Source organism: Coregonus clupeaformis, chromosome 20, assembly GCF_020615455.1.
Source record: "Coregonus clupeaformis isolate EN_2021a chromosome 20, ASM2061545v1, whole genome shotgun sequence".
Taxonomy (NCBI): domain Eukaryota; kingdom Metazoa; phylum Chordata; class Actinopteri; order Salmoniformes; family Salmonidae; genus Coregonus; species Coregonus clupeaformis.
Genome location: NC_059211.1, coordinates 42,203,950 through 42,220,286, shown reverse-complemented (window position 1 = coordinate 42,220,286; position 16,337 = coordinate 42,203,950). Strand labels below are relative to the sequence as shown.

Here is a 16,337-nt window from a genome sequence, read left to right as displayed (position 1 = left end):
TTTTTTGGCAAGTTGGCATTACTCATCAGTGTCATGGCAGTTTTGTTTCAAAAGTGATGGTGCTGGAGAAAGAGGGATTTCGGCCCATCAGCAGTATGTGATGTCAGCATGCCGGGACAACAAAGGACAGCTCCAAATCCGTGGCATTTGCAGCATTATGGGGGCCCAGTCTGTGCTGAACATGGCCCCTCTCACTGGAACAAACATACTAGAGCACAATCACAGAGTGCAGTGCACACACACAACAGGACTTCTGGTTTTCAACCCTGTTTATTCATCATCTCCTCCACACTCATTTACATAGGCTTTACCTATATGAGGATAATATTTGGGGGAAATGTTAATGATAAGGAATTGTAATTTAATTTTTTTGTGTTTTACCCCCTTTTTCTCCCCAATTTTTGATCTTGTCTCATCGCTGCAACTCCCCAATGGGCTCGGGAGAGGCGAAGATAGAGTCATGCGTTCTCCGAAACATGACCCGCCTAACCGCGCTCCTTAACACCCGCCAGCTAAACCCGGAAGCCAACCACACCAATGTGTCGGAGGTAACACCGTTCAACTGGCGACCGGGGTCAGCCTGCAGGCACCCGGCCCGCCACAAGGAGTCGCTAGAGCGCGATGAGCCAAGTAAAGCCCCACCGGCCAAACCCCCCCCTAACTTGGACGACGCTGGGCCAATTGTGCGCTGTCCTATGGGACTCCCGGAAATTAACCCGGGTCTGTAGTAACGCCTCTAGCACTGCGATGCAGTGCCTTAGACCGCTGTGCCACTCGGGAGACCAGGAAGTTGGTTTTTGAAAGAGTTATGGTCAATTAGCTGACACTTCCAACGCATCCAAAGCAACACACAAAATCAGTATAGGGCCTATGCGTTTGTATGAAAAATGTGATATTGTATGGGTAAATTATATACAAACAGTGATCATGTGGCTCAAACTGGGTAAATCTTCAAAATACAATACTCATCATCGGTCACGTTCAGAGCTGTGACTTCCTGAAAATCCTATATGAGCCTTGTGATTCGCCACTCTTGTACTCCAACTGTAACAGAATTAATGGATATTCAAAGTAGACACACACCTCTGTTTGGTTAATGCTTTGGCTAGGACACTGTAAAGCCACCTGCAGTTCTCCTTGCAAATTAGAATTACATATGGAGATTTCAGTAGTCATGTTGGCACAATAACAACTAGCATGCTGTCTGAAGTAGAGGCACTCAAAGAAAACATGTTAACCATGTCTATATGCATTCTGGGAAATCGACTTAAAAGTCAAAGGATGTCATAATTCAGCGTATAGTTTAAATCCTTGTTGGTCTGGAGCTATTAACAAAAGTACAATTCTGTATATTTCTAAACATGTTTGCATTGGAAAGGATATTCTTCATCCCTGGCATTATTACCATTAAAAAGTGTAACCTTTTTGAACCTGTTTATCTACATCTTTAATAAAGTTCCTCTGAGCCACTCCAAGGAGAGTGAACAGTCTGTGTTTCAGAGACACTGCCAAGCCAAAGAACACAACTGGGTCTGGCTGGCATCGGCAATGCGGAGGCTGAAGGCAGGGTATTGTAGGAGACAGACAGACCACACGGATCCCCAACAAGTCCTCTTTATGATGGGGAAGAATTATGATTGCTATGCCTCGCAGTGGAGCCCTCAGATCAGCCTGTAGTGGGGTTATAGGAGCTAGATGCCTACAGTAACATACAGTAACACAGCAGCCCCCATTCATTACATGCCCATGTGTATTAAACTACTGGAAGAACGCGAGGCAGCTGCAGTATGTAGTCCAACACAAGGCAACGCTTTCTTTTCTGCTGCCTACTGTCTGTCTCGGTACAGGCCTGTCTGTCTCGGTACAGGCCTGTCTGTCTTGGTACAGGCCTGTCTGTCTCTGGTACCCTCTGTGTGATTATACAAGCGTGCCCAAAAACTTTCTACAGAGATTTGTTTTCGATGTTTGGTGTGGAAACAGTGGTTTCCTTTTGACTAGATAAAGGGGGACTTCATGTTGGAATGGCAACCATAAAGTGATTCATTTGTGTACAGCCACCCTAGTCATAGACTGTTCTCTCTGCTACCGCACGGCAAGCGGTACCGGAGCGCCAAGTCTAGGTCCAAAAGGCTCCTTATCAGCTTCTACCCACAAGCCATAAGACTGCTGAACAGTTAATCAAATGGCTACCCGGACTATTTGCATTGACCCCCGCTTTTCTTACGCTGCTGCTACTCGCTGTTTATTATCTATGCATAGTCACTTTACCCCTACCTACATGTACATATTACCTCAATTACCTTGACTAACCTGTAGCCCCGCACATTAACTCAGTACCGGTACACCCTGTATATAGCCTCCTTGTTATTTGATGTTACTTTTTTTTTTAACGTTAGTTTATTTAGTAAATATTTTCTTAACTCTTATTTTTTCTTAAAACGGCATTGTTGGTTAAGGGCTTGTAAGTAAGCATTTCACTGTAAGGTCTACAACTGTTGTATTCGGCGAATGTGACAAATAAAATTAGATTTGATTTGCCTGAAAAATATCATTCCTCGATCTAGAGGCTCCCAGATACAGAAAGCATTCTAAATACATATGTAACACATAGTAAACCAGACTTTGTTTATGTGCTTTATTTTGTTACAGAAACGGTGAGAGGAGGTTGCTGAAATCCATATGACCAAGACGACACATGTCTGTCCAGGAGACTGATACCTCACCAGATATGGTGAGAAGAGAAGAGAACGCTCTTGAATGTCATCCATTGCTACACCTTGGTACACCTTATTGCTCACAGCTACTATTATTAATACTCCTCCCCTCTAAAAAGAAGTGTTCTCTTCCTTCATTGAGAAATATTCAGACATTTCCCATTACCTCTGAGAAGCCATGCCATGCTTGTTTTTCCTGGTTGGTTGCATTCTCCAATGTCTTGAGAGGGTGGCAGGCCCAACAATCACTATTCTAAATTGAGCGTGGCACAAAGAATATTAACTCAGTCATTGGAAGACTGCCATTGGTTGTTCTTTAGAACAGCTGAGTGGTAATTACTCAGAGTGAGGCTGCGTTTAGACAGGCAGCCCAATTCTAATATTTGTTCCACTAATTGGTCTTTTGAACAATCACAGATTTCTTCACATCAGATATTTTTCAGAGCTGATCTGATTGGTCAAAACACCAATTAGTGAAAGAAATATCAGAATTGGGCTTCCTGTGTAAACACAGCCAGAGAGAGACCGAAGAAAGACAACTGATCAACTTACACATCAGGGCCCGGTTTCCCGATAGCGATGGAACTTCGGGTTACAAGTGTTTTAACAATGCATCTTTCCTACAACGGCCAAAGATGTAACATGCGTTTGCCAAAACACCACACAGAGAGAACGGTCGCTAAGTGCGTCGTTGGAGCATGTGTCGATACTGATAGGATCGAAAGAGAGAGAGAGCACTACTCTCGGGTCAGCTTTCTCCATTGAAATCTTAACTTATTATAATTATTTCACAATACTGATGACAGATCAGCTACTAGAAAGATATTACCACCTACGGCTGCAAATATTGAGGTGGCTTATTCTAATGCTTACCCATAGAAAATGCATAAAATCACAGATTTGGCACATCACTGCGCATGACTACACATCATGGAATATATTGAGACAAATTACAGACAGTAGACTACAAGTAGAAAAATAGAGCTCAATTGATTGAACATGAAATGCATTTCAATATGATTGAAATAGGCCTATAGCTTACGGTTTATATTTGAATGCAGTCATCTCTGTTTTCATTTGAAGCATGGTTTTATACGTCGCTTGTTTGTATCAATTGCAAAGACATTGGCAACTTGGTATTTGTAGTCAACTTATCGGCGGTCACAGAGAGACGGCTAAACCAAGTGATTCTATGTTTCGCAGAGATCTTCTGTGTATAAAGCGAGGGCAAAAAAGCATAATTTACGACGCACTTATCTGTTCTACGAGTGGTCGTAGGCAGGCGTTAGATTAACGAGCGTTTTCAAGTGCAACGTTATTAACGATGGTTTTGGAAAACAGCTCGGCGATTTAACAATGCTTCTACAAAGGTTCTAACGATGAACTTAGCCTTAAAATGCTTTTGGGAAACCGGGCCCAGATCTGATCCTAATCCACGTCCATTCGATCATTTTAAGATTGTTTACAGTATCTGTCACTTTTTAGTATCGTCAAGCCTGGTCCCCATTCTATTCTTGTGCACCTGACTTTGATTTCCCTCATTAACAAACCGGTACAACACATCATGGAACCACTGAGTTCCTACGTCCACCCTACTCTCTCTGCATATGTAAAGAAAAACAGTGTACATTCCTGAACCCTATTCTGGTGGTGATGTTTCAGAGAGGGACACTTCCCAGTTCTCAGTCTCTTAATGTCCCCAGGCATTGTGCAAGCGTCCCTCCACCCCTACTTCTGTCACACACAGTGCCGAGAGAAAGACGCATTGGGCTCTTGTGGAATGTGGCATGTCTCTGTTAACTATTTCCTGCTTGTCATAAGAGTGTTGTGTGGTGGAAACACAAAGTTTCCTTTTTTCACACCTCCTCGGTGGCGGCGCAGTGTTGGTCCTCTGCTGCAACTGGCCTGTGCTCAGGAACAATGACATTCTTTAGGTTTAAGGCCCGTAAAATATGCCTATTTCAAGTCAACAACCCAATGTGTCTGTGTCACCAGCCACGTTAACTTCTCCAGTCATACAGTATGATGGGGCAGCAGGTGCAGAGTGGTTCCAATACAAGGTGATGTACTGTAAAGCACAGTGGAATATCACCATATCTGAAATAATGAATCTCTTATTAGGATGGTTATTTCAGGACAAGTCACAATTTGAATATAAATTAATCTAATTTTAAAACCTTGGTCACAAAGAGTAAGACTCAATTTAGACCCAATCTAAAATTAATGAGAGCATCTTAAGGGACACAGTGGAATTGGGAGGGTTCTGGAGATACTCACATTTAAACTGTACCGTCATTGGCAAAACCTTGTCTATTTATGTTAGTTAAGGACACTAGCTGGAGAGGTGTAACCCATTATGGAACCTTCAGTTAAAAAGTCTACATTACATTGTCACGACAGCTTCTAACTTTGTCATGATGGTATGAAGATGGCTTTATGAAGGCGGCTTCCAGAAAGGGATAACCAGGATTTGTTACTTTTGCTAATTTCCATGGTTAAATATTTAGGTAGTGCAATGATTGAATATTGGAGTTACATATTTGCTTTGTTCAACGGTTGTTGAAATCCAAACAGAGTGAAGTCCTACTGGGTTGCTTGGTTTTATTGACCAAACTCCGGATGGGTAAGTCGAGACTCATTACGCTCACACACATGGCGCTTTGTCCACTTGTCATGTTTCAAGATGAACGTTTTTCTGCTCACACATCCCATTGTCTTCAGATGATTGATTAAACATCTATGTACTTTGGATTGTACTATAGTATTGAAAAAGGACTAACCCTTTAACTAATTCCTAATACTGTAACCTATAGCCCTCATAGGGTCAAGTCATTGGGAGGAAAACCATGATGTATCAAACCAAGTGTAGGAATTGTCAATGTTGTTGTGCAGGAATGCAGTGATCTGGGATCTTTCTTGACTTCAAAACAACATTGTTAGTATGGGAACACATCTGCCTCTCACAGGGCAGCCATCACTCAGGTTAGAGAGGAGATGCAGGACTTCTACATTTACATTTTTGTCATTTAGCAGACGCTCTTATTCAGAGTGACTTACAGTTAGTGAGTGCATACATTATTAAAAACATTTTTCATACTGGCCCCCCGTGGGAATCGAACCCACAACCCTGGCGTTGCAAACGCCATGCTCTACCAACTGAGCTACATCCCTGCCGGCCATTCCCTCCCCTACCCTGGGCCAATTGTGCGCCGCCCCATGGGTCTCCCGGTCGCGGCCGGCTACGACAGAGCCTGGATTCGAACCAGGATCTCTAGTGGCACAGCGATGCAGTGCCTTAGACCACTGCGCCACTCGGGAGACTTCTAAGGGAGAATGTGGTGGAGGAGAGGCCAACTCCATCTGTCGGGAGAGTTTATTCCAGCCGTGTGTCTGGCCGCACTGACGGGATTTGAGCCCACATGTTTGGGCCACGAGGTTGGGAGGACAGAGCAGAGGGGGACAGGGGGGGACGGAGGGGTAGAGGGGCACTCTGGCTTCCTCCCACAGACCCCAGCATGGTGCTCATGGAGGCGGGTAGCTGGAGGAGTGGCCCGGGCTCCAGGCCTTTGTCGCTGGGGGGATGAGAGGATGGGGGAGTGGGGGAATACTGGGACCCTGCAGGGAAGGAAGCACATATACCCTCCTCCTCCTCCTCCTCCTCTTCTAACGAAAGAAGGGGGAAAAGCACATTACATGCTTGCAAGTCTACCCTGAACTATTATTGTATTTACTGAATCTTGCAGAGATTGGTTCCTCCTCTCTTACTTTAAAAACTTTTGATGCCCTTGTATGGACATGAAACACACATATACACACACACATCCAAGATATGATAAATAAAATAATGCCTTATGTGCAGCCAGGCAGTTTAATCTTTTTTTTATGAAAGGCTATGACATCTCTAGTTCAGATTTTCTCCTGTCTTTCCCCCCTAGTTTTCCTGCCATGGTTGTGATAATTTGATTTTCTGGACACCTGTATGAGTGCAGTATATCCAGCGGATTATAACCAGGGAGAGGGTAAGTCAACTCTAATTATTGTCAAGCCATACAAACAGCCAGCCTCAACCCCCTCTCTCTATAGCATGGTAGCCCAGTCGCTGCCACAACCCCCTCTCTCTATAGCATGGTAGCCCAGTCGCTGCTCTCCCATCCACCTCATACCAACAGAACTGGTTTACTGTCTCAGAACAGCCAAGCTAGGAAGAGGTAGGCTCGAGGAGGCCTTCAAGGGTGGAGTTTCTGTCCCGTTCACATCAGCAGGTACTGGAGTTGACACAGTTTACTCAGAGATTGCGAAAATTAGAAAACCATAAACATTATAAACTCACTCTAGTCTCCAAAAACAACAAAAACATATAAGAAAACATATTTGCGTGGGAAATAAGTCGAGAACACGCTGTGTTCTTCTTCCGCCCACACTGTGCTGGGCCAAGACGGGAGTAGATAGTGAGTGTTTGTAAACAGTGCGTGACGGGGGGGATATGGGGAAAGGAGAGGAGAAGAGAAGGGGAGTGCTGGGGTGTGCTTTCCTCTGCTCACGGTCCCACAGAGAAACCCGAGGAGGGAGCTGTGACTGAGCGGGGATGAGTGATGAACAGACAGGGCTTGTCCACAGACAGTCAAAGGGAGAGCTGGAGCTCTTTAACCATGGGGAGGGAGGGGAGCAGGACGGGGAAGGATGGACTCACAAGGTGTCCGGACGGGCCGAGGCAGGTCATTCATCAGGCCATTCTCTCTCTCCAGGGTAGGCTGCCCGGCCGGCCAGGCCCAGCCAGCAGGAACTTCCCATGGTCACCTCCGCTCTGCTCCGAGGGACTGAGAATCCTAATGAGCTGGAGGGCTCCACATTTACCACGGCTGATTAACTGAGAACAATGAGGCCAAACAGAACTCACAGGCACTCACAATAGTGACTAGAGAGCCTCAAGGCGTTGTCTCTGTCTTTTTTTGAGGGGAGAGAAAATGAGAGAGCGAGAGAAAGAGGAGAATGGAGGGGGGAAAGTGAACAAGACTGTAGTTTTGTAATGCTTTGTTTTATTTGTTTAGAGGAAAGAAGCAATACTTTGAATACTTATTGTTACTATAGTCAATACTTTGGCGTCTATGAGGACATTTATGTCCATAGGCAGCACATGCTATTAGTTCCTGTTAAAAAGGTGGGGTATAAAGTTTGGATTTAGTGTTGTAGCACTTCAACTACAGCTTATGTAATGATGTTGAAAGTATATTTATAGCATGCAAAAAAAAAAAGCAGTTGCACCATTAGTCATTTCCTCATGCAAATAAAGCTATTTGCCTACATAGGCCTGCTATGGCCAGTGAGACCTAGCTACATCCCCTCACAGAGGCCTAGTGAATGAAGGTTGTTCTGGCAGCTAGTGAGTGTCATTTGAACCCAGCCAACCGCCACCGATTACCATCTACATATTTATGGAGAATATGAGCATTATATGGTACCATTTAAATTAACAACCCCTTTTTCACTGACAGAATACTTTGTAATCTCGACTATGCAATTAGTTTAGAATGGCTAAGAGATCAACTTCATTAGCATTTTTTGTACTGAAGGTGCCGGCTTGGGCCAAATGTTCGTTCTCAGTGGAAAGCATATCTCTTTGGACAAGCTATCCTAAATTAGTTTCTGTATCAGTTAAAGACTATTTCCTCTCTGCTTTAAACTTGGGCGTGATAGAGGAACCTCTGGAATATTTATGGAGGGGAAAATAAATCCAGAAAGACAATTTTGCCATTCGGTTACATGTTCTGCCTTCCCTTCTTGTGTTTTTCCAATTACTTAATGCTATTTAAATATAGCAGAGCCGACACATGCAGTTCACTGTAGTGGGGCCTGAAATAAGTCACGCTTTAATTGTATTTCATAAATTATAATAGGAGCCCATCACATTAAGCTAGCTGTAATAAAATGATAAAATGGACAATTACGAAAAAATCCAGGCCCTTAATTTTCTAAACACACTCCAGAGAACGTCTTTAAGCCGGGCAGATTTGACTAGATGTTGAACAGTATTCCCCTCAGTGAGGGCTGCTGAAGTGCTGTGAATTACAGTAGAAGTGTTTTGTATGTTGTACAGTAACGTGTAGTACTACAAAACTGTAGTGCCACTTCATGAAATACTATTTTTCCAATTGTCTGCAGGGAAAGGTTTATATTCATTATATTCCCTTATGTATATAAGGCCAACTCATATAATGACTGGGAGAATAAACCATGCAGTACAATATGTGTGCTGAAGGCAGCCTTTCCAGACAGGATGTAGACAACCAGGGTCTGTAAATCAGTAATTTCCCCATCTTTGCAGGAAGGATATGGCTGGTTTGTGCGTTGGTGTTTGTGGTCCCCGGTCAGCCAGTGGGGCAGACAGCGATAACACCTTCTCTCTTTCTCTAAGAGGCTCTCAAATTCCCAATCAGTGTTTGCCTTGGGAGATGGGTGATTACTCACACCTGGGAGACCTGGCCTCTTTCTGCACCCCCCCCACCTCACCCTGCCCTGCCCCATGCCAAGCATGATCCATGGGTGAGGCAGGATGTACCATGTGGTGTGGTGTGTGACGATACGCCGTCTGCTGGTGGGCCAAACCCACTGCTTGCTGTCCCTATCGATCAATCAAATATTTTTTATATAACACATTTCATACAAAGCGAGGGCTTTACACTAAGAAAGAAAACACAAGAGAATGGAAATAAAAAATGACTCATCATTAAAAGTACATCTGAAAGGCATTATGGTAACCAACACATAAAGGAGGAAAAACACATTTACAAGGACAGGCAATTCATCCCTTTCATCCAGATAAATGAATGACTTGCTTTTACTTGGAGGGCATCAAGACCTCAACCATGAAATCCTATGGTGCAGTATACGTGTAACATGTATTTTTTCCAGGTGTCTTTCTGACGTTCTTGATGCACATCCAATGATGAGTGGGTGATGGTGGTCCCTCTGCTGTAACCCTGACCTCCAGAGCATAATGACCGCTCCAAAGACAGGACCTAAGGAGAGATGAGTCACACGAAACACATCTAGACACCACTGCTTCTGCTGCAAACATGATGGCATGATCTGTCTCTGTGAAGACTAACAATATACCTGTTGTGCAATTCTCAGATCATATGGTTCATTTTGAAATGGTTCAAACTGAAACAGTGAAACTTTTTACCAATAAAGGTTACACTGCTTATGATATAAACTGTATCGTCCGTTGATGTATTATATTTCATGATGTTACATATCTTCAATAAATCAATTGGTGTCTTTGGTATAAATATTGTGCATTACAATATTTGGAAACTGGGGTAGGGAGTTCACAACCAGAGCAGGGGAAGGTCATTGCAGGTTTTTGTTCCAGCCCTCCAGGACAGAGAATACCCCCCTACACATGCCATTTGCCACTGTAGGGTTAGAGATCTTGACTCTTATTGCTTCTGTAAATATCTGAATAAGGCTAGCCTCTACCGTGTAAATGATAACATGATTTCTGGTCATAATTTATCTAAATACAGGACATTGTAGGGTAACTCTATCCTCTAGTGTGGTGTGTGTTATCGTATATCGTTCATGTTGTATCTCTGCAACCCTCAGGTGATGAAACAGTCTCTGTCACATTAGCTGCTCTCTCTCTCTCCTTTCTCTCGAACCTCCCAGGCCAGCTTTCAGCCATGGATATTCAACCCCCCTTTATTTAAAACACACACACACGTTCCACTGCCTACCAGTCATTTAGGCTTATTGATTAGCCATATCCTTCACAGATATCTCGCTCAAGTATTTACTGTGTACGTCAGCAAACAGGAACCACACAGTAAGTGGATATACCTCCTCACTCACACTTGAATATCCTCTGAGAGGATCCCAAGCAGGAACCGTTCTCTCTGGGGGTTTTAAGTCAAGCCCAGTAGATGGTCAGCATCATGACACTAAGGAAGACCCTTGAGAGAACCAATCGAAAGCCCATCTGTGTTCAGCGCAGATTGAATCCTGTGTTTCCAGGTTTACACGGAACGTTATTAAAACAAGTGGGCCGAAAGGTCAGGAGAGAGCGGCCCACAAAAACAAACAATTCATTTGGCATGGAGGTGTAATGGGATGAGATGTGGGCTGGGGCCGGGCCTATTGTTCTGCTGGAATTAAACCGTGACAGGTCATGTGTCACTGGGCACTGACCCCGGCCCCATTCAGGAGCCCAAACTCTGTATTAGCCACGGCCCAAAGAGAGGTCAAACACAGTCACAAACCAGGCAAACCCCCCCCTCCCTCCCCAAACATACACACTCATGCACACACACACAGCCAGTTCTGACCAGGGCAGCACTTACAAAACAAAGAGGGGTATTACCATGCGGTAGTTGGGACACTGGCGGCATCAAAGCCTTTGTGACTCGTCCGTTGGCCTGAATCTGTTGGTCTGGTGCATATTGGAGGCATTAAGCATGGACGACATACTCCTAAATACTCCTATTTCATCTGTGAAAAGTGTGTGAGCCGGAGGTGACTCCACTCCCCATTCCCACATCCCTACCTGGCTGAGGTGCAGAATTGGAATGAGAGTGAGAGTACAGAGTGAGTCAGAGGAGTGGGTTTGGTTCCTGTGGGGCCTGCTTGGGCATACACTCAGGCCACCCATCAGGATTGTGCGGTCTAGTCTTCATGCTTCTTTTCCTCTCTGCAGTGACTCAAAGTTGCTGACTTCATTTAGTGTCAGTCTCCTTGCATGTGGAGCCAGTCGCTCGGATTTTGTAGGCGTTATATTTCCACCTGACAGATGCCTGGTGGAACAGTGGCATGTTGTAGAAACATCTGATCCTTTAGCTGCAGGCTACAGATACTGCTAATTGAAAAATGACCTCCCTCGAGTCATGAACGCCTATTACAATATTATTGTTGCACAATGCAATCACAGTCTATAATTTCTCAAGACTTGGCTGCTTTGCCTCATTTCACTGACATTCCTCCTCTGTCCACTCGAGCAGATAATCACAACATATTTATTGTTTAGAGAAGGACAAACATTAGCTAGCTCAACAGGACAGTAAACTCCTTTGTTTTATTCCTATTCAGCATGGTGGCAGCAGTACTTCTCCCAGGTCAGGTAGCTAGATGACAGCCAGCCACAGCTAAAGCAGGCCTTTGCTCCAGCATTGCTCTGCTGTCTCTGTCCTAATTGATTGGGAGGGGAAAGGCAGAACAGCTGCCCCAAAGCACAGAGCCAGAATTAAAACTTCAATCCCGCTGCCGAACACTCAATTTCATCCATGGCCCAGCATTATACAAATGATTTGAGAACAGACAGACAGGTGTATGGTTCCCCAGTAGGCTCCCTGGGCCCGCTGGCCTCAGAACCACCAACTGCTCCCCTCTCTCTCCCAGCAGCACCATGCCCTCTGCTCCCTCTGTGTTCCCTGCCCTCCTTCAGACAGCCCCAGCCAAAACAACAACAGGCCAATTCTAATTCTTAGGGGATCCATTCACAGCACTTTTCATTTAGGTAAGAATCAACAAGAGGGTGTAACACTTACATCATCATCAGCCCAGTAGCTTTGGCTGCCATTTCTGGGCCCTCCTCCACACACATACAGTGACCAGAATATGATATAAAATGAGTAGAAATACTAGCCTACCGGTAAGTAGTAAGTACACATATAACTTTCACAGAGGACAACAAAGGAGATGGATAAGCAGAAGCTCAGAATATGTTAGAAAGTCACTGGGATAATTATAGTTTTATGCGACCAGTTTCAAATTACAACTGTTTTTAAAGGTTGGAATAATACTGTGAAATTGTGACGATTATGATAATGCCCTTTTAGTGTAAGAGCTGTTTGAAAAGACTGCCTGAAATGTAATTCTGTTTTGTTGGGATGGAGTTTTGGCCTCCCTGCTGACATCACCAGGCGGTAAATTAGGTAATAGACCAGTAAGAAAGAGAGTTCCAAACCTCTCTGCCAATAACAGCTAGTTTTCGGTTTACCCCTCCCCACTCAGACCACTCCCAGACAGTCCTAGCAAAATTCTTGCTTGAGGAATTGCTCTTTGCGAAGAAGCCATTTTTGTTTCTTTTTGACCATTTTAATTGAAAACAATCACAGTAAGATACTTTATTGTTACCCAGAAATGATTTGATATTGAGATAAAAATGGCTGCATTGGGCCTTTAAGAACCATAACACATAATTCAGAAATTGATTTTTTTTAAATCAACACATTATTGCATCAACATAAGCGAGACAGCGTACTGTACAGTTCAGCCAGTAGTCCATAAAACAGCAATATGTTTGCATAATAGTGACATTTCTTCGGACTGTATTAAGGAATCTTGATAGTTGCACGTGGCCTTTTCAGTGGTGCGATGACTAGACACATTCTTCTGAGTGCGGTGGGTCCATGCAACGGGCAGCCAGGCAAGGGTGAACAGAGTAGGATCTTCACTACTAGGGCCCACACAGGCCGACTGTGTTCTCTTTTTCACTGGACGATTGTCCTGCATGGGACACAGGGATCAGCCAATAACTTAGAACCACTTTTTTTGTTCAGCAACAACAAACACCATCTTTTGACTTACTGGTTTGTACTGGTTATATTACAGTTTTCCAGAGGGGTTGAAACCTTTTGTGTAAGGATTGTGATACACACAATGATTTCTCAACATAACAAGAAAACGTCTGAATTATTAAATATTCTATCATGGTTCCCACTTGAAAACTTGATCGTGGATGGCAAATGCTTTACCTAATGAAACATTTGTTAACATTCTTAAATGGACTCGTTAAAACGTGTGAATGTAATCATACATAAAGAAAAGAAGAAGTGAACGTTTCCCTCCACAGTTGTCCTCACATTGACATAGAACTGAGGGCTCGGCTAAATCGGCTAGTCAGGGGCCTTGTGTAGCGTGTCACAGGAATCTTTGTAGTCAACAGATCATATCTCAGACCCCAGTGCTACTTGCCTTCTGGTGCTGCATACAAACTGAATGAATGGGAACCGGCTAGTCCCTTACTCCAAAAAGTAATCACAACTGTGCCAAACTGGGCCCAGGAAACAAACCCAGCAGTAACACTGTACACAGCTCTGAAATACATCTTTGTCCCAATGTTTTACAGTTCATAATGCACAAAAGTCAATAAAACAAAGATGGCCATCCATCTCATAGGAGCCTGAGATAACCTATAAAGTCATCACAACAACATTTACCAACACTGTTTACTGTTGAATAAACATAAACCATATTCATATTCAAGCAATATTTATTATATCATACACTACACAAAAAGAGATCATGGCTACATTGCAAACCCAGTAAAAAGCATATAAAAGGATTCAGGTATACATTGTACTAAATTATGCTACAAATGTATTTTTATCCTTATCCTGGGTGGTTGACTATTTCATTTAAACAAATCAGATTTAACCATGTTCCTGCTTTTATTGTGTTTAGTAAAGTTGAGTTATTCACAGTGATTCATAACAACAGTTTTATAAATAGAGAAGAGTATCTGAGAGGGAGGTGTAACAGATGGTTGACTAATTCAGTCTAGTAATTAATGGTGATGATTAACATGAGGCTATGGATATGGTGATTAATATAGTGATTGGTACCGTACATCAGTAGCAGGGGTTCACTACTAACAGTCTACTCTACCAGATCACTACATGGCTGGGGACACCAACATGTTGTAACACAGAACAACCATGTCTTCACTGGACAACATCTCTGCCTTTTCCTCCTATAATATATACTGTATATTCCTAATATTGAGTTGCACCCCCCCTTTTTCCCTCAGAACAGCCTCAATTAGTTGGGTCATGGACTCTACAAGGTGTTGAAAGCGTTCCTCATGGATGTTGGCCCATGTTGACTCCAATGCTTCCCACGGTTGTGTCAAGTTGGCTGGATGTCCTTTGGGTGGTGGACCATTATTGATATACATGGGAAACTGTTAAGCGTGAAAAACCCATCAGCGTTGCAGTTTTGACACAAACCGGTGCGCCTGGCACCTACTACCATACCCTGTTCAAAGGCACTTAAATATTTTGTCTTGCCCATTTACCATCTGAATGGCACAGAGGCTTAAAAATCATTCTTTAACCTGTCTCCTCCCCTTCATCTACACTGATTGAAGTGGATTTAACAAGTGACATCAATAAGGGATCATATCTTTCACCTGGATTCACCTGGTCAGTCAATGTCATGGAAAGAGCAGGTGTTCTTAGTGTTTTGTACACTCAGTGTATCTCTCTCTCTCTCCATCTCTCTTTCTGCCACACAATCAGAGATGATTTCCCAGTTGAGACTGGGCCTTTGAAAGTGATGACTAAAGAGAACTGGAGCCAGCCAGGCCCTGTGTTTTTGGATACTTGGGGACTGGGTTCTAGCGCGGGCCAAGCCAAGATTATAAAGAATGAGCACAGGGGAGAAAATTAAATGGCACATGGCATAAGGCCACACAAGCACCTCGGCCCTCTGCTCATCCCATTCCCAGCAATCTATAATAGAAATGGAGGGAGAGTTTTTTTTAATTCGCTCACGCCACTTGTGTCCAAGCTGCTCTTGGAATAATATTGAAATAACCATAATATTGAAATGAAATTCTGCTTCTTGTATTTTTTCTAGAGTTCTCATTTTTTAGAAAGCTTATACACGGTCACTACTTTTATAGCCATCTGTGTTAATCAGGGTAGGCTCTCACTTATCACCGACCGAAAAAACAACAGACCACAAAATATTATGGTAAACCCCCCCCCAAAAAAACAATTAATCCATTATATTTTTGGGACCTAATAATGTTCGATTGGTTCTCCTTTACTATTGACTTTTTCAAATAAAGCTTTGGCTAGCAAGCGTTTAAGCATGAAGAACAAGACCCTCTTGAATTGAATGAAGCCGGGAGGGATTAAATACATTTCCTGTTCCTAATCTGGAAATTAGCCCTCGAATGCCAGTGGGAAAAGACAGCCACTTTTCTTGGGGATTTTTAACCATTTGGAGGAAACAATGTGACCGAGACATGGAACCCGGAACCCAGAGGCCTGGCTGGTTGGTTGGGGCTGGGGTTGGGAACAGAACAGAGCAGACAAGGACAGACCAGGACAGAACTTTCGGGTCCATTAGAGTGGAATGTGGCTGGGGGTTGGTATGAGATAAAACATGCAGGGGAAAGAGCCTGCCATCCTTCCCCCCTCATTGAGCGACCGCGTCCTTGAGGTCCCATTCATGGAATCCCACTAATGAGAGTGGAAATGTCAGCTATGATACACTCGGAGGGTAGAAGGGAAACAGAGCGCCACACAAAGGCCTTTTATGCGGCCTGCCTTGTATTTCCTCTGCACTTGTTTTCCAACTCTTTTGTAACTTGATTAGTGGGCCCTTTCACACATTCTCCAATGCAGAAAGAGAGCTATTTGCTTGTAGATTATTTTTAGTAAAGCACAGACTGCCCTCATTGTATTGGGTGGTGGCAATGGTGGTAGTGGTGGTGATGGTGGTGTAGGGGTTGTATGGTTAGGGGATTGGAATTGATTGCCTATCTGAATGGTCTCTTCCAGTTGGGAAAACACAGACTCTATAATGCATGCATGGCCGGTCTGTGACAGTGGTGCTACT

General features: G+C 43.7%; 1 long non-coding RNA gene across 11 annotated transcripts in view; it reads left to right on the top strand.

Moving 5' to 3' along the window:
- The window catches only part of LOC121533426, a 139,678-nt gene extending 129,675 nt beyond the window's left edge, over positions 1-10,003 (top strand). For all 11 annotated transcript variants that reach the window (XR_005994459.1, XR_005994454.2, XR_005994457.2 and 8 more), the window contains 2 exons: positions 2,650-2,731; positions 9,624-10,003. This is a non-coding gene — a long non-coding RNA (uncharacterized LOC121533426). The remainder of the gene's footprint in view (positions 1-2,649; positions 2,732-9,623) is intronic.
- Positions 10,004-16,337: the final 6,334 nt, after the last annotated feature.